The following is a 24,010-nucleotide window of genomic DNA, read 5'->3' as shown; positions in this document are numbered from 1 at the left end:
GCTCAATGTGACTATAAATTATCATTTGAAATACGTTATAAAACTGTTCAGGATTCAGTCATTTCCCACAAGCTCTGCCTAATTTCACACATTGACTCTAGCAGCAAAGGATTTTTCCTTCTGTGCAGGAGTTTGCAGTAAATAACCTTCAAAGCCACCCCTAATGTCCCCCAGATTCTTTTTTTTTTTTTAAAAAATCTCTTCTCCAACATCATCCCTACAGACATAGTCTGCAATGACAAATTGCACAAAGGGTCAAGCCGTCACCTGTTGTAATCCACACCACTCTCCTGTGTGCATGCACTAGTTGAATCTTGTTACTTGTGTCATATGCTTATGGGTATATGGAAATACGGAAAGGGCTTTCAATATTACCACAAGAAAAAAGAAGAAAGATACAGACACAGGCTTAGCTTTGCATTTTCATTCCACGTGCTCATTGGTGGTGCTCTGCTGTACTCGAGTCACCTAACCAATCCGAACAAATTTCCTTCTTTGCTGATACCAAATGACAAAAATCTCAAGTTAATAAATAACAAATTTGGTCAATTCCTTAACAACTCAACTCCTAGTCTTCCATAGAATATCAAAAAAGGAAAACAAAGGAAAATAAATTTCAGGTTTGGGGTGGGGTTTTTGTCATTTTGTTGTTTGTTTTTTTCCTTAATAATATGGTATGATGTAGGAAATTTTGACAGCATATCTCACTTGCTTCCTGAAATTTATGATTCTTTTAACTGCTCTACCTATCTTCATCCATTTTTGAAATTTATCTTGATATGTGGGAACTCATTACATCACTTCAACTGGCCAGAGGAGGTTTTTCTCATTGCAATACCAACAGAACAATAAAGGTTAGAAACTGTCTCGACTGAACCCTTTCTTGTTTAGCATGTATGCTTTTTCAACAGTAAAATCAATAGATATTGCTAGTTCAGCTAGCAGTTTTATTTACCAAGCAATCAAATATCAAGTACACAATGATCAGGGAGCTATTTTTATCTATTCTACATCCAGTTCATGTTTACATACACGCATCCATTCACTTTAGCCAATGAAATGAAAGCAATTGCCAAGATCAGTGAATTATGATCAAGCATTAATTTTATTTATGAATCCATACTGGTACTTAACATGAGTCAACTGCCTTAACTAAATGTTTGGTGTTGGCTGATTTTTTTGTTTGTTTTTTAAGTTGCATGTATTTTCCGTTTCAGGAAAGGGAAATGTTTGAAAGGCCTACTGACATCACATCTATGTATTGTTACTTATATATTTAAACTTCATCAGGTATACAAAAAACTCCAGTCTCAAACATATACATATTAATACTATTTAACCTACCAAGTTATAGTATTGCTTAAGTATCCACTGTCATAAATATTGATTTAACTGAATTTATTTCTGTTCCAAATACAAAAAAAGTGTCCTTTTTTGAAAAAAGTATATAATAATCAGACTATTGAATTTTCAGCTCAAGACTTGACATCTAATGAAAATAACTAACCAAGAAAATATCTGGGGTCTTTACTTCCCATTTAAAACAATATGTTTGATAAACTATTTTCTTTTGATAATACATTTGGCCAAGAACTTTTTCCAAACACTAGCAACTTCAAAGAGGAAGAGAAACAGAATCAAAGACAAGAGAATATAGAAAAAAAGGAAACAAGCAATGGAGACGGAACAATAAGACAGTGAATTAACTTGAAAAGTAGGATATACAAGTCTTGAGTCATTCTGCAGAGCCATCTAACCTCTTTTCATAATACTTCCGTCATGAAAATTCCACTTTCCCCAATTCATTTATTCCTGTGCTTAATTTTAAGCTTTCAGTTAGAAAGCTTTTCTTAATGCCAAAACTAGATCTCTCTTGCTACAGTTTAAACCCATTACCTTTTGCTCTTTTCCCTGTGGATCTGCATTATTATCATTACCTTAATCTGAGCCAACCTCTTATGCGTCAAAAGACTGCTAGTACGTCTTCACACGTTTTTCTCTTCCTTAGGCTAAGCAACCCTCACCTTTTTCAACCTTAACTCATACAAATAACTCATAATACAACATACAAATCACTAGTTTACATAAGTTTAGGTGTGAGATGGCATAACAGGAATTGAAGTGGAGCCAGAACACCATGCTACTGTTCAAATGTGAAAGATTTTGAATTTGTCAACAATTTTTAAGAGTTGCATAGCACCTGAACTATTAATATTTATATACAGATAGACAGACATGCACATATATATCCAGAAATCTTTGCTTTTGTCATATTTTAACATCGGTGGAACAAACCTTAAAGGATGTCCATACCTACATATTTTTAAACATGTGCACTACTAGCCAAGCCAGCTCTCTGAACTAGAGATGTGCTCCTGAGTGCAATTTTGACTTCAAACTTCCCAGAGCTTTGGTTTATTCAGCTTTCAGAAGCTGCATTCAAGTCTAGAAAGCACAACCACAGATAGCAGCTTTTGGCTCCAGTACCAAACTCCCAATTGCAATTCCCTTTGGATGCAGAGTTTTCATTTGGCCCATACCACCAGAGACAGCTGTGAAATTTAGAATCTGGTGAGTCTTTCAGACTATAAACCCAGAAAGTATTTAGTTACTCTCAACTCTGGATTTTAAGATTCTGGATGTGTTCATGTGCCTAGGACCTCTGAGCAATAGTGATTCTCTGAGTGAAGGACATGGGAAAATACAACTTTTTGCATGTTCCAATGCCCACTCCTCTCTAGCAACTCAGTTCCACTCTTAATGAATAAGCACCACTGCTGATATAGATGGAAATATACTCGCCCAGGTGCAGACAGTGCTTTCATTTGAAGAAATAACTCTTTACACATAATGAGCAACTAAAGACAGCAAAGAACAAACATGTTATTTGTCCTTTTTTGCTTTGGATCAGAAATAGCAACACAGCAGGAGAAATGTTTGACTCAAAGGAGCTAATGAGAAGACTACTCTTGTATAATGAGATCCAAAGAAGTCTGTGCTTGCATTAGCTTCATCGTTTTATTCATAGTATCTGTACTACTCTCTTATTTGAACTCTACATACACCTAATCTATAGCTACAGATTTTAATTTATCAACACCACCATTCCTAAAGTTTTATTCATGGAAGAACAGTTAGATGTTAGACATTAGGCTGGCAGTTACATGACAGAGTTCTTCACACACTCCTTTTAAAACCTGGACAAATTTGCAAAGTTGAAGAAATAACTAAAGTCACTAGAGAATTTGAACACAGAAGAACAAATCAGGGAACTAAAAGGAAATATACTTCCCAATTATGTATTGGCTTTCCTAATGAACTGTCTTTCCAGACTAACAAAAATAGACATATTTTGTACTAGAATCAGTGGTGTCATACAGCTATTCCCTTACAGCTGTATCAAACATATATTAATTTTATATTCATTAGCAGCAAACATTTTGAGAAAAAAAAAAAGTTCCTCAAGTTATCCATGCCATAACAAAAAAAAATTCCTTCATTGCATAAAGAAGCTTTTGACTTATTTAATCATTAGGTATCTTCATTAATCAAGAAAAATATTTCTTTGGTTAGAACTGAAGACCAAAAATTTCTCCTACTCAATAACTACAAGTATAATTTTAATTACCATCACATTTAATTAGTTTTCTTTTCTGGGTTCAAGTGTCTTTTGAGCCACAAAATACTGAAGTGAAGCATGCTGTCTCAGTAAGCCTGAGTAGCAGCCTTGCAGTCCTACCCAAAGTCACCTATGGACTGACTGCAGAATTATCCTTTATACAGCAGTGATGCACAGGGGCTTCTATATAGAAACCAGGGCTCCACTGGGCTTGGCATCAATACTTGTCTCAGATAACGTAAGCACAAAGGGAAACTGACAACAGGTAGAAAAATGAGGTTGGGAAAACAATAAAAGAGACTAAATCTAGTAAAACAAGCATGTGCTAAAGCACACCAGCTGTCCAGCCACACCAGGAGTATTCTCTGTGCAACAGCAGAGTTGAGTTTTTACAGACTATTTTTAGAAAACAAAACAAACCCAAAAAAACCCAGTGCACACACACACACAAACAGAGCTCCTCCTGTCTTATTAAAGTAACACACGTTTTCCAAGAAACGTAGATGTAACATTCTTAGTGAAAGTTTGCATTTAATGATTCATGTGGTAAGAGAACAGATATATAGCTGAAGTAAAGAAGAAAATTCATAAGCATAGGAAAACATTCTTACAAGCAGAATTCACATTCCTAGGCACTTATCTAAATGGACCTGGCTTCTTTACATGGATCAAGGCCCTAAAGTTACAGTGATCCTTACATTTAATACAGATTATCTCTCATAGAAGTTCAGGCTGTGTGCTAAAAGAAAAAGGCAAGCTCCTGAAAATGCTATTGCAGATGAACTGGCCTGACTGAAACATGTTAGGAAAGGGGCATTAGGAAAAGATACCTTTATTATAGTCCCATCTGGGCAAGACAGAGTCCACTAGGAGCCTGGGAAGATAATTAAGTTGGTTTGGATGATACTGAACTTAAACTGACAGTTGGACATCTACTCTGGGACATAAGACAGGCAGGCTGAGATTCAATCCTTCTGTAGTACAGTTCTTATTGTTCTGTAGAACAATGCTTATTCATATCCATGGCTTGTTTGCCTTTTCACCTCTTGTTTAGTGCAGATTGACAAAACAGTATGCGACACATACACAGAACTTACGGTAGCAATGGCTACAGTCAAGAAGCCTAAAGGCTAAACTAATCCACTACTACCCTAAACTAACCAGGAAAGAGAAATTTTTAGTAATTTCTTAGAAATTTTGTAACAATACAGAACTCCCTACCATCTTCGATGAAAAAATCCCAGAACATTTCATTCTCAGGGTTTAACAGCAGCTGCATGAACTATACCTGTCTCATGTTCCACAGCAATGCTTTCAGTACACCTACCTCTGCAGGGACTTCAGCCTGCCAGAGAAGTACTTATTGCTAACTGGGGCATAAGAGTTCTGTTTGGAGAGAATGTAAAGAAACTAATGTCTAAATAATGTGATACAAGAGCCATACTTGTCTTTTTTTTCTTTCTTTCTTTTTGTTTTTAGAAGACAACTTCATTTTAGCAGAATTATTATATTCCAAAATTGCAGAATGCCATGCTGACTGTAAGCATCGTAAACAGATTATTCACTCCTATATCATTTCTTTCTGCAAATAATGTTGGCTTCTTAAATGGCATCTGCAGCTTGCCAGACTGACTATAAATGTAGCTCCTTAGGAACCATTAGGTCTTTTAGAAATATTTAGGACATTTTTAAAAGCTTTGTTATTTAGCTCCTAATAGTTCCATCAGGACCATTAAATCTATCAGGTAAATAGGTCTTCAGAATTATTATTTTTTAACCACACATTAGTGGTTCCTAATGACTACGAAGATGCTATTATACTGCATTGAGTATGCTCTTAAAGCATATTGATATGCACAGTAAAGTGTATGTAAATACGTGTGTATTTACCTCTTCCGAATGTTGTCTGCTTTCAGAGTTAAAAGACCATTTAATGCGTTTCCTAAAATAACCAAAATTGTATAATTAGGGCAAGTTAAAGAGTAACCATTTTAAATGTGCACATTAAGTAAATTTGTTTCTACTGTCCCAAAATCCTTTGCTAAATATGAGCAGTAGCTTTATAAATAGGCAAAAACTTTGAAAAGCTATAATCCCTTTTCCTTTGTCACAGCCTACCAACAGCACACAAAATTTCTTCTGCCCAGTAAGCTATGCACTGCATTAAAAATCAGGGAATATATATTATAAACAAAGTTATATCATTTGGATAAAAATAAGTTACATAATTGTCCTGGGTTTGGCTGGCATAGAGTTAATTTTCTTTCTAGTAGCTGGCATAATGTTGTGGTTTGGATTTAGGATGAGAATAATGCTGATAGCCACAACTGAAAACATTGGTGTGTTAAATAGTATTTAGACTACGTCAAGGATTTTTCAGCTTCTCGTGCCCAGCCAGCAAGAAGGCTGGAGGGGCACAAGGAGCTGGAAGAAGACAGTCAGGGCAGCTGACCCAAACTGGCCAAAGGGGTATATTCCATACCATGTAATGTCATGCCCAGTATATAAACTGGGGGGGGGAGATGGCCTGGAGGGGGATCGCTACTTGGGAACTAACTGGGCATTTGTCAGCAAGTAGTGAGCAACTGCATTGTGCATCACTTGTCTTTCTTGGGTTATATTTTACTCTCATTGTTATCTTACTTTAAAATTTTTTTTTTTTTTTTTTTTAATTTCTATTATTAAACTTTTCTACCTCAACCTGTGGGTTTTACTTGTTTTCTATTCTCCTCCCCATCCCACAAGGTGGCAGGGGAGGAAGGAGCGAGAGAGCAGGTGTGTGGTGCTTAGTTGCTAGCTGGGGTTAAACCACAACAATAATAAAATCATCGTTACAAATATAACTCCAATTTCATGCTTAGCTGGAATCTATCTTAAAATAATCATAGGATTTTGTTTGGGTTTTTTTAGCAAAAAGCAGTCTAAAGAAGAAGCCTCAAGCTAGGCATATAATTGCAGTTCAATCCACCTGGCATTGCATTGTGGGGAAAAAGGAACTGAGACCATGCCTTTAATTTGGAAGTAGAAAGGAAGCAAAATGATTGAGTTCTATGCAGACACATAAAGAGGTGAATTTATGCATATTGTATCCTACAATTAATTAGGATACCAACTCCATCTTCTCAGAAAAGAAATTAGGGTAGTTCAACTAATCAGTGGGTCTGCATGGACAATCTGAACAGACCTTGTAGACAGAAGAAATAGCTGCCTGTCCTGAGCATAAATAAATGAAATCAGAAGAAATTACTTTGAGAATTGACAAGTTCCCCTTGGATTAAAAAACAAACTACAGTTTTACTCTCTTCCCAAACTGATTGAATAAAACATATTCAAAAGAACAAAGGAAAAAAAATGAAAACCAAAGCAACAACATAGTTTTCACTGGCATGTGATCCATGTCGACTACATGTACAGAAAAGCTAGTGAAGAACCCTCAGGAAGAAGACACAAACACTCTGAGAACTAATCAGGAATTTCACAGTCTGCCATCAAATGTTTGTTTAAATTTCAGTGTAGTATACATACAAGTATAGGAAGAGGTGTAAGAAAAGGTCAATAACACCAGCAAATAATAATCTAATGGACTTTAATTTGTTTATTAAGCAAATACTGTTTTCAGTCATTTCCTCAAGTCAATTACCATCTTACTCTGCCCAATGTCAGAAGTCACATAGGTTAAGCTTACTTTTCTGCAACAGTAAATCACCAGATGGGATTGCCAATTATTTGCCTACCATGACAACCACTGTACAGACATGCCACAAAGTCAAAACAATGCCAATTTTCCCTAGTTCTACCATTAACCATAAATCATTCTGTACTATGACCTTTTGTTGAAACACCACCACTCTATTTTATCAGGTGCTTAATATATAAAAAATATTGGGTATGTAAAATACTAGATATGTACAGAATGTTAGATATAAAGGTGTGCAGATTAACCTACTATATTATATATAATTGTATATTATAAATGTATATAAATATATTTCTATAATTACATAATATCTATATAGTAATATAGTACAGAATTATATATAGTAGAGAACAAAACTCAAGGTATGTCCAAATGAAACACTGAAACGCTTACCTTTAAGTGAGAACACAGTTTCCCTTCACTTTTTGCCGGAACAAAGTCTCAATGAAACTGACCTTTCGACCCAGACGTCATTGTAACTCACTACATTGCATCTGCATTGAAAGCATCCTGAAATTTCTGAAAGATCCTGTAGGCAAGTTTTATACACTTTGCATGGCACAATCATCCAAATTTAATTTGGTTCACAAATCATTCTTTTGCAAAGTATGGGAAGCCACAAATAACCCCACCACATAACTGAAAACACAGATATATGAAGTTTAGTAATTGGAGGATTTGGCACTTGGTTGATTAATAAAGACATCAGCAGGACACATGAAACTTCCAGCAGTCAGGCTCCTGCTTATTGATGGGTGAAGCTATAGAAGCCCTAGAGCAGAATTATCCTTACTTATATGATCTCAATCTGTTTTCTATTGATTTTTCTTACACAGCAGTAAGTTTTGATTAACTTTAGTAATAGCAATGACTGCTTCAAAATGCCTTGAATTGATCAGACCTAAGGATTTCCTGTTAACTAGAAATTAAAAATATAATTCTTCCAGTATCACAATTAAGAAATGCCTTCCTGTTTGCAAAGGTATAAATGAAAAGATTGTAATGTTACACTAGCCATTTTGTTGACTTGGAAGGTCATTTGGACAACTTCTCCCCAAAAGGTGATCTAACCAGGGGGAGAAAATTTTCTGTGTTAACACATATGCACGGCACTGGCTATCCTTCAGAGACTGTACAGCTCAGCTTGTTACAGGTACCAGAATATCCCACACTTTTAAGAATCGAGAAATATAAAATACTACCAATAACCCAATATAACAAAATAAACAAAACCATACTTATAAGCAAAGCTTTTGAAATAAAAGCTGCCATAGTAGGCAATGGAACACTTCAATGTTGTGTTAATGCATCTTATAACCATCTTCAAAAAAAGCTTTTTTGTCAGGTCTGATATGTATCAAACTAGCTGATTTGCAATATTTTGTCTTCTGAACTGTAAATTTTTGTAGATGCTGCAAGTCTTCTATTTTATAGGCCTTTGTAGAGAAATTAGAAAATTTTAACATCTTCAGGGAAGTTCAAAAGGATTATATATTGTCCAGTAAGGACAAAGTACAAAGAGAAAAAAGACTGAATTGCTGATAAAAATGTTCATATGCAAACACACCAAACAAAACAAAGATAAACTGCCTTAATAAAGGTAAGTCAAAACTATGAGTTTAATAATTGCTCTTATAGTAAAAGAAGGTTATTTATTTTCCTATCAGTTTGTATCAATTTAAGCAAATTCATGACAGGAAAAAAGTACCATTTGACTGGCTATATTAGCCAGAAACATCAGCCTTTGGTCCACATCCCTGCACTTCCAAGCTGAAGGCTGCTTATTAGACCTAGCAACGGTTTTTTTGATTTTTTTTTTTGTTGTTGTTATTTTTTTCTTCACTGAAAAATAAGTAAAAACATAGAATATACATTTAGGGTTTTTTGGTTTTTAAATCTAAAGCTATTATTGTTGTTTTAATCAGAATTTGTGGTCAACAGCACATATTTCTGGCTAAAGCCAGATGGCCCCATAAGCTTTTATACAATTCAAAAAGTCACTGAAATATATTAATATATTCACAATATTTGTAAACCCAGGACAGAAAGAGACCAAAGGGCTTATATGGAAGTTATTAGTGCTGACAAAAAAGAATCTCTGTTGGGTTAAGTATGCAAGAGATGGGGACACAACTTCTTTCTTCTTCCCTATCACCAAGAATCCTACTAATAACTTCCACTGCCCTTCTTGGAAAGCAGATGTGGAGAATCACAATCCATACAGACAACTACTTTAGCTGCTAACCTTAGCTTCCAGTTAAATGCCAAAAAAATGAGATCACTGTTGCATGAGTGGTGGTGCTTGTTTTCCACATTAAGCCTTTACAGTTGCAGAGGATAGAATTCACTCTACCTCACAGCTTCTCAGAATAGTTGAAAGCAAAAACCCTACAAGAACTCCACTCTGGTTTTGGTTTATATAGATGCTTCCTGCTTTAATTTATGTTCTTTTTCATAAATTTGCTCCCTAAAGAATAGCCAAATTAGAGGCATAATAGACTATCTCCTAAAACTTCACACCTTCTACTGCAGCACAAGGAGCAAAGAATGAAGAACAGATTTGTTTTCCTCAAGTTTTTGCTGACACCCTTTGAAATCTGTAGCTCTGTGAGAATAATCCTTGACCAGTTATCTTCTACTTATCTGATAGATCTAAACTGACAGCGCAACATCCCAAGATCATTGGATCACTGTAGCTCCTCTAGTCAGCAACTGCTTCTATGGTTTGTAGCAGCTGAGTTCACCACACAAGCTCTTCTAAATGCAAGATTTTCAATTTGCATATCTGTGCCCTAGTATGCAACCAATAAAAACGACTTCAGTGTCAGCTCCTTGCAGTTCAAGGATAACTTTCCAAACACCTTCACTTTTCGTAATGGCTAAGACAACATTTTTCTCCCTGTTTGATAAGAAGCATGACTTTGTGGTTTTTTTCAGACATACTTGTTTGACAAAAGTCTGATGCTACATTCCAGATCGCTAATTTACAATTTCCTGTATCTCTTCAACATTTCACATTCTAAAGTGTTAGACTATCTCTTCCATAGTGTTATCTAAAAATAACAACATCAGACTGGCATAAAAATCTGCTGTAGAAATCTCACACCATTTCAAAGCAGTCAACAGAAAATCTCCCACTGGTACACACTCTGGGTAGTGAATGATGTGTATCTTGAGAGAAATATTGTGAAATCGATGCTAGAGATCAATCACTTAAAAGAAAGACAGTCGTTTGGGACAGTATCTTTTGCAGGGCAGAAACCAACTGTGCTAAAAAACACTTTATGCATATTGTACATTCGTATGCATATGATTATGTAGAAGTTCATTTATTATATATCTCAGGAGATGCTGTAGCTTGCATGCAGTTATTTAAATAGTTTGGGGAGTTTGCAGGAGAGATTTACTCTTGCTCTCCCCACATTTTATTATGGAAGGTTTATCATCAATATTAAAGTTTAATTCCCCTAAAGTAGTGCATTAATACATTCATAAACTTTAATACCTAGAGCTTTGTGCCCACCTTCATCATATATTGAACACAGTTGTTAAACAGCAGTTCCATACTTTCCTGTAGTTCTTTTTCATAATAAAGGGATTTCAGAAATATTTCAAAAGCATGGAGTCATTTTGATGCACTACATTTTGCCTAATTTTAAGTGTCTGCCATGCAGAAAATTGAGTTCTATGGTTTTCAGAGTAAAAACAAAGACTGAAGACCCCTAGCTCTCACAGCTCATTCTTTTCTAGCAATTTTGCTAATCATGTATGGAACTTTTGGTATATTTATTATTTATTGCTTGCCCCTAAAGCCCACTTTCAAGTTCACACATAATCATTTAAATAATGAAAGGGCATAAAAACAAAAGTCATCTATTGCTTTGTGTAATAAACTTAACATTGGGAGTCATTTCCCATTAAAGATCAGTCCGCTATTCCAAATACTGTAAGTACTTATAACAGGCCAATGCCTGTCCTAAGAGCCCCCTGTGCTTCTCATACATACTGAGGTATTGGGAAATGGAAATAAGCTGTCTTATTAAGCAGCTAATTAACATGATGGCACATTATAACATTTTTCCTTATGTCTTCTGCACACTAAAAGGAGGTGACATCCAAGGACACAGATTACAGACAGCCAACACACTAAAGGAGGAAGGATGGATATTAAAAAAAAAAAAGATGACAGGAAAAACCAGGAAAATAACGTCAATTAAGTTGCAATGAAAGAAAGCAAACAGCAGCCTTATTACAGGGGAAAAAATAAAAGTACTCCCAAAGACAGGGGAGTAGGGGACCTACGAGAAAATCAAAGAGGGATTTTTTACAAGGGCATGTAGTGTTAGGACAAGGGGTAAATGGCTTTAAACTCGAAGAGGCTAGATTTAGATTAGAGATAAGGAAGAAATTCTTTACTGTAAGGGTGGTGAAGCAGTGGAACAGGTTGCCCAGAGAAGTTGTGGATGCCCCATCATCCCTGGCAGTGTTCAAGCCCAGGTTGGATGGGGCTCTGAGCGGCCTGGTGTAGTGGAAGGTGTCCCTGCCCATGGCAGGGGGGGTGGAACTAGGTGATCTTTAAGGTCCCTTCCAACCCAAACCATTCTATTATTATCATTTATCAGAATTGCTGCTGCTCTTTCTTTGACACCGTGGTATATACATAAGAAGGGGTAATTCTGAGATTATCAGGAGGAGCTTTAAAACTAGCTTTTAGTATCTGACACAGGACACACCAAGAACAAACGCACAGCCACAGACACAAAACAACCCCAACTGTCTATGAGTGAAACCTTAATTCAAGATATAATTTATTTAATTTGACTTCTGTTGCCTATAATTGCTTCAATCCTCAAGAACAGCTGGCAGGCACCAAAAGAAAAAAAAGAAACTTAGGACAGCGGCAGAGAGGGCTTTAATTAATTTTTAAAATCTTTTTATTTTATTTAGCTTCTGCTGCCATCTACAGTAATCATCACAAATCTGCACAAAGACCAGGTACAGCACTAAGAACAACAAAATAAACCTTCAGCACAGTAACAAGTTGGGCTAGAAAGGCACCAGGGGACTTTGACTGTCACTGGAAGATCTAATGAACCCTCTTTGTAGATAAACTCCCTCTCAGTTGGGGCCCAAAAATTCATTTACAGCTACTCATCAGCTCTGTAAATGAATTAACTCATCCACATAGCACACAGATACAAGCAAAGACTTCATGAATCTGTGTAGATCAACAAAGCAGTGCTGCTGGCTATGAACTGATGAAAGTTTTAATTTCTCTGTAAAAGATTATCACATGGGTACTGACTAGCACACTTCCATTTCTAATTTTTCCATACGGTCATGTCATGAAAAGGTGGACACCATAAGGAATTAATTTGTTAATCTGCTTCCGAAGAGCCTTGTGTAATCAAAATATTTTTTACTAGTTATCTTAATTAATGGAAATGTTTACATTCCAGGTAACACCAAGTAATGCTGCACTTCCTCCAAAACCTGTACATCTAATAAAACCTGTGTGTGGCACAGAGTAATAGGCCCAAGGCACACCAGTAATTTTTGCAGGATGAAACAGAAAACCTCCAAACAAGAATGCAGCATCTGTTTTAATGTTAAAATTAACTTACAAGTAAGTAATTTGAAAAAGACACTACACCTTAGACCCTAGCTTACATTTTCAACAACTAATGCATGACTTCTAGTTCTTTGAGTCTTATAAGCAGTCCCACAGTGATTTTCATCTCAACATTTTCAGTGCTATATAGTAGCATCTGAAGCAGCATAAACCCTAAACTCCACTTTCTGAATATATTGAGTAAATTCCTTTTTTTTTTTTCCTGCTGTGATTTTGTAGCTTTTCTTTTGTGGAATTCCTGCTGCTCCAACAGTTTGCGGTTTTCTACTGTCTACTGCATAATGACACCTATTTTTTTTTTTGTCTGAATACAATTCATTACTGAGGTCCCCATTTGTAGCATCACTGAGGAGTAACATACTGAAATAGCTACATTTTGAGCTCTACACTTCATTAAGACATGGGCTCTAATGCAACTTTACAGCATTCTTACTCCACTGATGGATAGATAGACTGGGAAGAGGCTCAAACTCAGAGTTATCACAGCAGTGGAGAGTACGATTATCACCTTGTCAGAGTGCTGTCTAGCAAGTATCTTTGCTGAAATCCAGTGTTCTCAGCTGAATCTTAAGAAAAAGTTACCCAAGGTAAGACATTACTGAAAAATCAATTTTCTTCACTTTTCCAACTCTATGACAAAGATTCAATATTCAAGCTTACCTAGTACCAGTACAGGAAATATTTCTGAGGATCTAAGAAAGCCAGCTAAACATTTTTTTATTCATAACTTTTCATAACTCCGTATTTGGTACTTAATTATTAGGCATTGTTATAAGGTTAAATGTCAAAAATATTTGTTGATTTAAACTTCTGCCATAACACTGTCAACTGAAAAAGATGCAGTGTATTAGCTGGACTGTGGAAACTAATTTAAGCCATAAAAAAAAAAATCTTCTGAAGATCAGCAAATACTAACATCAAAGTGAACACACCTTTTCTAGCCAGCGGTTAGTACACATGGGAACTATTAACTACATGAGACTTTGAGCAAAAGTGGAACCTGGAACTGTTTTTGCAGTACTTTTTCCTCTATTTTTGATTGCTACAGACCACAGCAACATCAGGTAGAGTCTCAGCTTCTGATTACAGGACTATGACCATGCAGGCAGCCTGCGGCGGTTGCTGGAAGAGGCTGCTTTCGCCCTCCTGTCACCCAAGCACTACTCAGCTAACCATAAACTACCACCCGCAGCAGCAGCAGCCGCCTGGTTTTCCAGGGTCTGGCAGAGACACCCACAAGCAGATGGGGCTTGAGCCATTTTGCCCCCCTAGGAACTGACTTCTTTGCCTACTTTAGTCTTGCTATGCTGTGGTTATGAATTATGCTTGAAACTGCACGGAACAGAAACAGCTGAAGTGGAGACTTCTGTAGGTGATAAGGTATGACAATCGTCCTGTCCTTCATCAGTTCTGCTTCAGCACACTGCTTCCCCAACACACAGAGGTGTTATGAAGATAAACAGATCCATGATCTTGGGGGGTTTTCAGGTACCAAGGTTGTTGGAGCTCTCTAACTATGACTGATAAAGAAACTGCACATCTGAAGCTCTGAGCTGCATTGACAAGCATTTAAACACAAAGGAATCAGTAAGTAGCCTTAAATGCAACAGTAATAAGCACTCTCTACAAGCATTCAAAATTCTCTTCCTAGCTCTATTATTGGTGCTCCCAAGTGACACCGAGTAACTCATTTCAGTTTCCCCATCTGTGAAATGGGGTTCACGACAGGGACCTGGTTTGTTTATTTGGGGGTGGAGAGGGGTGGGTGGGTGTTAGTCAGCGTGCTTTAAGACCTGCTACTGAGAAGTGTCCACAAGGTTGCATTATATTATATTGCCGCTACAGATACCCTAACAGTTCTGTTTGTAACATTGCAGACAGTACTTGGCCACTGCAGCTGCCAAATATCAAGAAAATCTTCAAAACATAGAAAAAGTAAAAAATAAAAGTAAGAGCCAAAAACTTTTGGCCATAAAATGACCCTGCTATAAGATTTTAATATAGAACATAGCAGCAGCCTTCTGTTGTCATTCTGTAAATAGCTAAAATCTCTTCTAGTGGATTTACAAGCGTACTCAATTGTACAGATTGACAATCTGACTCCGCTCAAATACAACTCAACCTGCATCTCCATGCAGAAATTTCAAGTCATACCTATCTCTGTCCATATTAATTTTACTTGTTTCTTCCTTCCATAGCTTTGTCATGGGGTTAAAGGCAAGGGTTAAAGCACAAAACCAAAAGACAGGTTACAATAACCACATTTTCAGCACAGTCAAGAGCAACAAGTTCTCCCCACCAAAACTTCAGTTAACAACTCCTGATAAAGCACCTCTCTGAATTTTGCCAAACAAGCTCTGACACACTTATCTCTGACAAAATCTTTTGCATTATCTGACCACACCTGATTAACTGTTTAATGTTACAATAATGGGATCTTCAAACTGAAAGGCCATTACAATTTCTAATACAAAATTCAAATATGTGCTTTGCTTAATTTAAAATCAAATGTGCACATTGGAAACAACATTAAATAAACTAAATGTTATGCATTCCTAAACTTAAACTTTTTCAGTCCCAAATAACAGAAGGATCTGCTCAGATAAAGGCACTTTTTTTTTTTCCAAGTTTGATGGGGATTTTTTGTTGATTTTTACAGCTTGACCGATTAGCTAACGTTCATCTTGCAAAATACACCTTATTAGAGATGGCCTTCATTACAGATCTATATATATATTCCCTTTCTACATACTTCTGATCATCACACATTTACTGTGTTTATGGACTTCTCTGCAAAGACCAATGAAAACCAAGGGGTGGACTACATTATTCTTGACCCCCCAAAAACCAAAACAAACAACCACTTAAAAAAAAAAAATCACACACCCAAACAAATCAAAGTCTTACATCACTTGAATGGCTTCAGGAACTTGCTGGAACTTGCAAAACTGCTTTGAAATGCTAAGGTGTACATGCCCATTTTTAAAACTAATTTGTGGAAAGAAATTATAAGTTTTCATATCTGTAGCACATTCCTTTTAAAGCTTTGAACTGTATACACTGTACAACAGAAGTAAACACAAAAGAGCTGAAAGTCTCTGTCAGATTCCCTTAAAAATGTGATGAGGCAAAAAATCTTCTGCTGGCGTTGCTGCAACATGACATATCTATAGCTTCTTTTCTGGCCTGTCCATTTCTCTTCCAGGTCAACACTTCACCAGCACACAATGCCAATGCACTGAATGAAAGGTTTTCACGCCAGTACTAAAACTCAGAACCATTTCAGACAGTTCAATTTTTACCTTTCCTTCTTCCAGCAATCACCAAATTACCTTCAACAACAACTTGTTAACAAACAAAACCCTTTGCATGCCAGTAAGTATATTCTGAATATAAAAAAAAAAAAAAAATCCAAAATATGTTTTCCCTTCTACTTAACTAAGGCAGTATATAAAGCCAATAAGGAGAAAATAGAGACCTAAGAAGAGAATCACATATAATAGTCTCAGAAAATACCTGTTCTGGTGATCAGAAAGGTGAATGTTGCCTACACAAAATGCGATAAAATTAATTCCTACAGGATTAGGATTATGCCCAACACTTCTTCGCATAAAATATACACTCTGAATATTTTTGCACAACTGCTGTAAATTAAATGATCTCAGAGCTGATCCTGAAGTGCCTTTTCCCTACTTGCTGTGCATATAACATCCATAAGGATACAGATTGCCCTTAAACCAATAAACTGTACTTCTAACAGCTTGCTACAGTTTAGACATGAAACCTTGTAACCTAGAAGACAAGCTTTCCTGAAATAAGCTTCTTACTGCTGAGTTAGGTTAAAAAAAAAAAAAATCCATTGATGTTTTATTAATAGAGCTGAAATCTGTAGGCTAAAAAAAAATATGCAGTAAATCTACCAAAACTATTTATGTTTTGATCTGTTTGCACATTTTTTGCCTCTGCTTATTTTAGGGCCAAGTATATTTATCTATTTATGTAAGAGTCCCATCATTAAAATGTCACAGGAACTATGGAAAAACAGCTTCAGACCTAAATAAAAAATGTTTATATAGTACTACATCTATTATATGTCAGTCTGTCTATGAAAACAGTGGTAAACAAGCTTCACCAAGGTATATTTGAAAACAAATATGAATCATTTTAGAAAACCAGTGAGTATATCTGCAGTTAAAAGGACAGGCAAAACTTCTGTCCAAAGCACATTTCTGAACACTTTCAGCGTTCTGATTGGTAAACTATTTCCCAATAAAAAGGTGATTACTAAATATGAAGTGAGAAAGTGACATGAATGAAAAAAGCAGTTACTTAAAATTTTATTACAGGAATTTTTAAGAAAACATAATATATTATGCAACTGTAGACTTAAGTGTCACTTTGTTCACATAGAGTACCAGATATCAAAAGTACTAACTGCTAATAGACAATCATGTGTAGGAAATTATAAAATCTTTGGGCTCCAGTCTTTTTACTGCAGAATAGAAAAGTAATACAGGATTTTGCAGTTTGGGTTTGTTGTAGTTAAAGCCGTCATTATAAATTGGTGGCATACTCAAGAGTTGCAAACTACCAATGCATTCACATGTACACCAAACCACAAAATTAATGACATAAATAGATGTTTCTATTGAAACTACTAAAACTATTTTATTCCTTGGAAATATACCTGAAAATGTTCAAATAAAGAAGGTGGTGAGAAAGAAAATCTTGTAATTGAAGTGCTTCTCTGGTACTTAGGAAGTCTAATTAGTTACAAATTCTGTCATCAATTCCCAACACAGAGATAGTTAACTAAGTTCACACATTTCAGTTTCAATTTGTAGAACAAGAATAATGCTTTGTCATACTTTTTCCTCAAGCATCCTCTTTATGATGAACTTGCTTAAGGAATTATTTTTTTTTAAATGCCTTTATAGACCCTGCACTGCAATAAGCTTGCCACCTTCATAAATTAAGACCATGACAAGAATGCCTACTGCACGTGGTTTTGCTTCAGAAGCAGCTTGTGAAGCTATTTTTCTTCACAAGAATCTGACAAAAAGCCTCATAGTTGGGCATTTCAAAAGAACTCTACAAAGTGCTGCAAATACCAGAATTTTAACAGGCTGAATATTTTCATGCAGCTACTCATTGAAGAACAGTGATACCAAGAAAGAAAAGAAAAAAAAAGAAATCTAAGGGATACACTACTTGCAAACCTGTTTGTGACTCCAGATCAGATTAAAGATCACATTAAAATTAAAAACACGTTAAAATAAAATGCTAAGAATAAATCACAAGAAATGGGCTACATCCTTCAGAAAAATCCGATAAATTTTGGAATCTGATTTCAGTCAGAGGTGCCTTTGGAGCTTCAGGAAAGCAAGCAGCTCTGCCAGGCTATCACAGCTTGGGGGCCTGGCAGGCATGGCCACACACATCAAGCATCCAGACAAAAAGAGGGCTTGTATACTTCTTCAATAAAAACATTGAAGATGCACCAAGAAAAAAAAAGTCACCACAACAATCTTGAATTGGTTAAAACCCAACCAAACAAAAAGAAACACAAACCCTTTTAACAGTTAATTGTCCCTTTATTAAATCAAACAACGCACGCAGGAACTATCAAGACAGTGTTCTATTTCAAATGGCTGATTATGAGAAATGAACATTGCACCACTTGGGTGAACAAAGTGGGTGATATTTCAGCTGCAGAGTAGTCACCTATTGAGTAGTGACCGTGGGGTTCATGAATTCAGGACAGTGGTCCATGCTTTACAGACCTTACACATTTTCAGTAATCTGAAAGCATCAGACAGACAGAGAACACAGCTAATATATGAACATACTCAAAGCAACACAATTACAATGCTGTTTCTGCAGTGTAGACCATCCCCAAGGTGTTGCCAACTTACTTCAAATGCCCCCAAGTACAGAGAGGACCAGTGACAGGCAGCCTTCCCACCTCACACCTTCTCCTCATTTTTGTCATGTTCAATACTGTCTAAATACTGTCCAGAACTGAAGCGCCACATACAACATTACTGAATTGCAACCAGTTTGATATAACTTATTTTGCCAGTTTCACTAGAATTCCTTATCTGATCAGTTTTACTGCAACTTGTCATGCCTGAGAAACCATTAATAATGAAAGAAAACAGTTTCATGATAATTTGACTAGCTAAAATAGACTACCAAGTATTTTAAAACAAAACTTTTAAACTTACAACTGATCTGAATCGATGGAGGATATCTGAGCTTTTGGTGTTCCCAGTGTCCATCTGCTTTATGGCCTTCACAAGTAATACTGAGGGATCTCAAGAGTTGTTTCATTTAAGGTATTTACCACCAAGAGTTAAAATGGTGCATACTACTTCTCTATCTATACAGAATTGGACAACATCTGGAGAAAGTAATTATTTTGGGCACTTGAGCTACTTTCAAGCTATCCCATTTTCGGAATCAAATGGCTCATTTTATAAAAACTAAGATGATTTATAGCAAAACAAGTGAAAAAAAACCAGGGCATCGAAAAATCATCAGAAGCCTTAAACAGCTCCAGTAAGTGCCTCTACTCAAAGCGCAAATAGACACTGGCAAAACCAAATCAGGAGTACTGCTTAATAGGGTTCAGAGGCCTGAGAAGAAGGGGGGGGAGGGAGATGTATTTTTTTGTTGTTGTTACAGAAATGTTATCTGTAGTTTGTCATAGTTATGATTAACTTCATTAACTGGAGCAAGAATAACTGCTGATACTAAAATAAAATTGATTGCTTAAAAAGTTCAAAACCTTTTCTTTATTCCTTTTGGTTTTATGGTTTGGTTTTTTTTTCCCCTAAGGTAGCAACTCTTACTGAAACAAAATATCAGTACTCAAAAATTTGTATTCTGTACAGACTCCATAAGCCACTGAGTATTGCTTCAGTTGCAACCTCCAGTAATAAATGTGCTGAACATTTTAGATTTAAAATAATATGAGAATAACAAATATCCTTAGCAGACAGAGCTTGATTCTGAAATATATAGGTGTGGAAGTGAAGAGTGGTGCATTTTATCTTGGTTGACAAATATTCACAAGCAGCTACAGCTCTATGCTTAAGCGCAGCACACTACTTGCAGAAAATGAGTAGAATACAGAAATTCTTCAGCCCAGTTACCTGCAAAAAACATCCCCATTATTCCCTAGGAAATTACTGTAGACGTGATATGTATCGGAGTGCCAGTTTCCACAGACACAGTAGTGCATATGGTTTGGAGAATTTTAACAAATCAACATCATTAAAACTCAGACATAGATAAATAGCAAGTAGCTATACCAAATTTGTACATTTTGGGAAAACCATGTATTTCAGACAAAGTACACTGACTTACCTATACAGCATGCATGAAGTAATTATTACAAATTTCAAAAGATAATGCTTCTGACTAAATGTAAGTTTAAAAAGGTATACAAGATACAAAACAATACTAGCGTTGTACCTACAACAGGCTTTCCCTTGTGTCACCATGTTCAAACACCACCCCCTTCTCTAGAGTACCTTCAAGTCAATGAGCAGAGTTTTCACACCTTCAGTGGGCTTTAGTCTGGAGCCTAGGTCAATTAGGTTAGCATTTCCTAAGAACCAATTGGTACCTAGGACCTCCTCTGAGCTTCAGGCTTTGGCCTTAAAGGAAAAATAAGCTAACCCTAAAGGTATAATACCAACTACCAGAATGCACTGAAGCAGCATAGCTGGAGTCAGCACAGAAAAGCTTTGGGGGACAATGTTTTATGGATCATAAAATTAGGTAAATAAGTGATGCAAATCATGAAGGTAAATAGGTGAGCATACCTGATGGGTGAGAGAAAGAAAATTCTTCCAGGCAAGTAAGACAATGAGAGGTGACCAAAGACCCTACTAGCCTGAAGGTGATCTTTCAGTTACTCCAGTGGCCGCAGGACTGGACCCACAAGGAAGCCCCAAGCAAGTGCAGGTAGGACCAAAGTGAATAGGAAAGATTAGAAAGGCATCTCTGTTTCCACAAACACTCAGCCAAGATTTTCTGTTAAATTCCTTAGAAGTAGCTTGCAGACCACATTAGGTATATATATACACGAGTCTGTAATCTGCCTCCTGTCTTTGCAGCTGCTAGTGCTGTCATTATGTGACAAATGCAGTCCTAATGGCATTCCACAATAACAACCAGGACAGACATTTATTAAACCTTGTACAGATCAGGTACTCCTACTTTTCTGACTCAGATTAGAACTTAACAATAACTTCTAGGAGAGTAAAACTTGGCACATATTTGTCAGTTATGAGAAAGAGACAAAACTAGTCCAAGGGAAAACCCAACTTCCAGCTTCCCCTGTGGAGCAGGTGGTGAAATGGCTACAATTGAAAGTGATTTGTCACCCGTTGCATCATGAGTTGGGACTGTCCCTGAACAGACAGCTGTCCATCAAAGCTAACCAAGATACAAGGATATTCATCTACATCTGTAGAATTAATGGCTCGATAGCTTTTATTACAAGATGACCACTAAAGATCTGAGTTAGACCCAGACAAGAAGGTGCTGATGGATGCTATATTTTTCTACTATGATCGGGATTACAAACAATTAAATTATCCCTAATGTAACATATAAAATTTCTACTTTTAACTTTATTTGAAAAAGATGATGCAGAATAGGCCTATGATTAACTTTTATATTTTAGATTTAACTTGAGTCAGAAAGCTTGCCTAATACAGTTGAGAGCAGAGGGCTAGAGACAGCAATCTCCCATTCTGTATCATGCCCTGACAGCAAGCTGACACTCTATTATGAAAAAAAAAAAAAAGTACTGAGTAATTCGAAAGGTTTCCAGACAGCAGGGATTTAAATGTACTTTCTGAGCTGAGAATTGCTCATCTTTTCCAACCCACTTAAAAAAAACCCACACCCAAATAATTTCTCCCTTTATAATTACAAATGTGCTTATTTGAGGGAAGGGTTAAGGCCATATGCTGGGAGCTGCAGAAACGCACAAATGTCAGTCATATAGCTTTAAATAATCATATTGGTGGGGTAAGCTTTTTAGGTGTGTTTTGCGAGTAAATCTAGCTACAATGCATAACACAAGCAGGAAATGTCTTATCTCCAGCTGCAGTGGGGGGGGGCAGAGGGAACCTGCTCCAGTGATTCTTTACACCAAAGTTTATAACAAACAAAAGCTGAAACAAACAGTTAATAAAAGGTTAGAAACATTTACAAGGACATTCCACAGGAAATAAAAAGTCATATTATAGCTATAGCTGCCTTATCACACAAGCCCAAATCCACTTCATAGGCTGCTTTTCTACATGCTTCTTACTCCCTGCAGCTACAAATGAGACTTGGTGATTAATTTCATTTTGTAGCTGTAGGAAATATACAAGTTCAACAAGAATGGGAGGAGGGGCAAACAGGGGACAAAGAGTGGGAAAGATGGCAAAGATATAACTACACTCTCCAGTACAGTTACATCTCACATTAGAAAGGATCTCAGATGGGAAGAAAAAAGTTTTGAGACATTAAACTTTAATGACTAGATTAAACATATTGCTGTATCAACTGTAAACTAAGCCTCAGAAGAGAGAAAGGCAAGTTGTACCATCAATTTCACCAGATACTGTCATGCACATTCTGTGCTTATTACATTTACTTGTCACGTGTGTACCTGAAAAAATCCCAGTAATATCAATCAATGCCAAGACAAAAAATGAAGTAAAAATCTTCCAAAGTTCCTTTCATCTGAGAGAAGCTGGTTTTTTCAGTATATTTTTTTTTACAGACTCTGCTTCCGCTTCCTTCCTACACAAGACTGCAGGTACTGCCATGCCATATAGCCAGTAGCTTATGCTACTCCTGTAATGGTCTTTATAAGGAAAAGGTACAACTCACCTCTTTAGTGTTTCAGGTGGAAACTTGTGTTTAATCTGTAATGGTCAAATGAGGAGTCAGTAAGCTCTATTCACCTGAGCTACACCACTGAGCCTAATAATTGTCAGAAGACAAATCTGCTATACACTGCCACCCTTTCCCCAATATCCATAATGGCTCATAAAGCAGCGGTGGCCAGAGACACAGGCAGTCCACAACAAACCATTTTATTATTGTTAAAATTGGTTTTCTTTCTAAAAATTGATTGTGACTTACGGAAAGCACTTCAGTCATTTCTGCTTAAAATTTAGAATAAACTCAGTTTGGTGTTGTAGATGACACCACACTGGGAAGAGTAGCTGTTACACCACAGAGCAGATTTTATTTTTTATTTTTTGCATTTAGCCTTACCTGAAAGACTTTGGAAAAGTCAAATGAAATTAGCAAGAATATATCAAAGATCAAGACACACACCTCTAGTGTTAACACAGCCTCTGAAACGCATGTTTTCCTAAGATAATCTGATGGCCAAGTGTCCAAAACTATCACTTCTCGGGAGACTAATGTTCTGCAGCCTTTGAACCCTTCAGATATCAGCTAGAAAAGCAACTCCTCTTCAGCACAGCGTGATTGTCCCAACTGGATTAGGAACAAAGCATGACATCAGCAATCAGTCTGCATCCCACAGCATAGCTACTCTTGAAGGTGCAGAAGGGTGGGAGGCATGCGGTACTGAAACAGCTACTTGCATTTTTAGAAAAAGAGAGGTATTTACTTAGTTCCTCAGTCTGAGCCAGAGGTTAAAGGACTAAAAGTGGTGCCTTTTCAATAAACTGGAAACTAATGAAAAGTTGTGGTAATACTGTGTCTGACTACCAAATCTTACTCTTCAGTCTCATCCAGTCCTCCAGGGGGGCAGGTGTTTGCTACATCTTGGGGTTGCATCACACAGGCAGGGTCTTCACAGCTGGGCAATTCAAATCAGCAGCTGTTGGGTGAAGCCAGCTGAAAGATGCCAGTGATGCCAACATCAAGATCAGTCCCACAACTCAGCTAGGCAAATACATTCTCTTTGAGTGAATACTGCTTTATTTAGAAGGGGAAAGTAAGTTGCAGAGCTTTTTATAAAGCTCTTATTTTGTTAAAGAACATTCTAACAATTTTCTTATTCTAACTAAAC

This window comes from Haliaeetus leucocephalus, unplaced genomic scaffold (assembly GCF_000737465.1).
Source record: "Haliaeetus leucocephalus isolate CR32 unplaced genomic scaffold, Haliaeetus_leucocephalus-4.0 Scaffold636, whole genome shotgun sequence".
In the NCBI taxonomy this organism is placed as follows: domain Eukaryota; kingdom Metazoa; phylum Chordata; class Aves; order Accipitriformes; family Accipitridae; genus Haliaeetus; species Haliaeetus leucocephalus.
Note: the sequence above shows the minus strand (reverse complement) of the source record.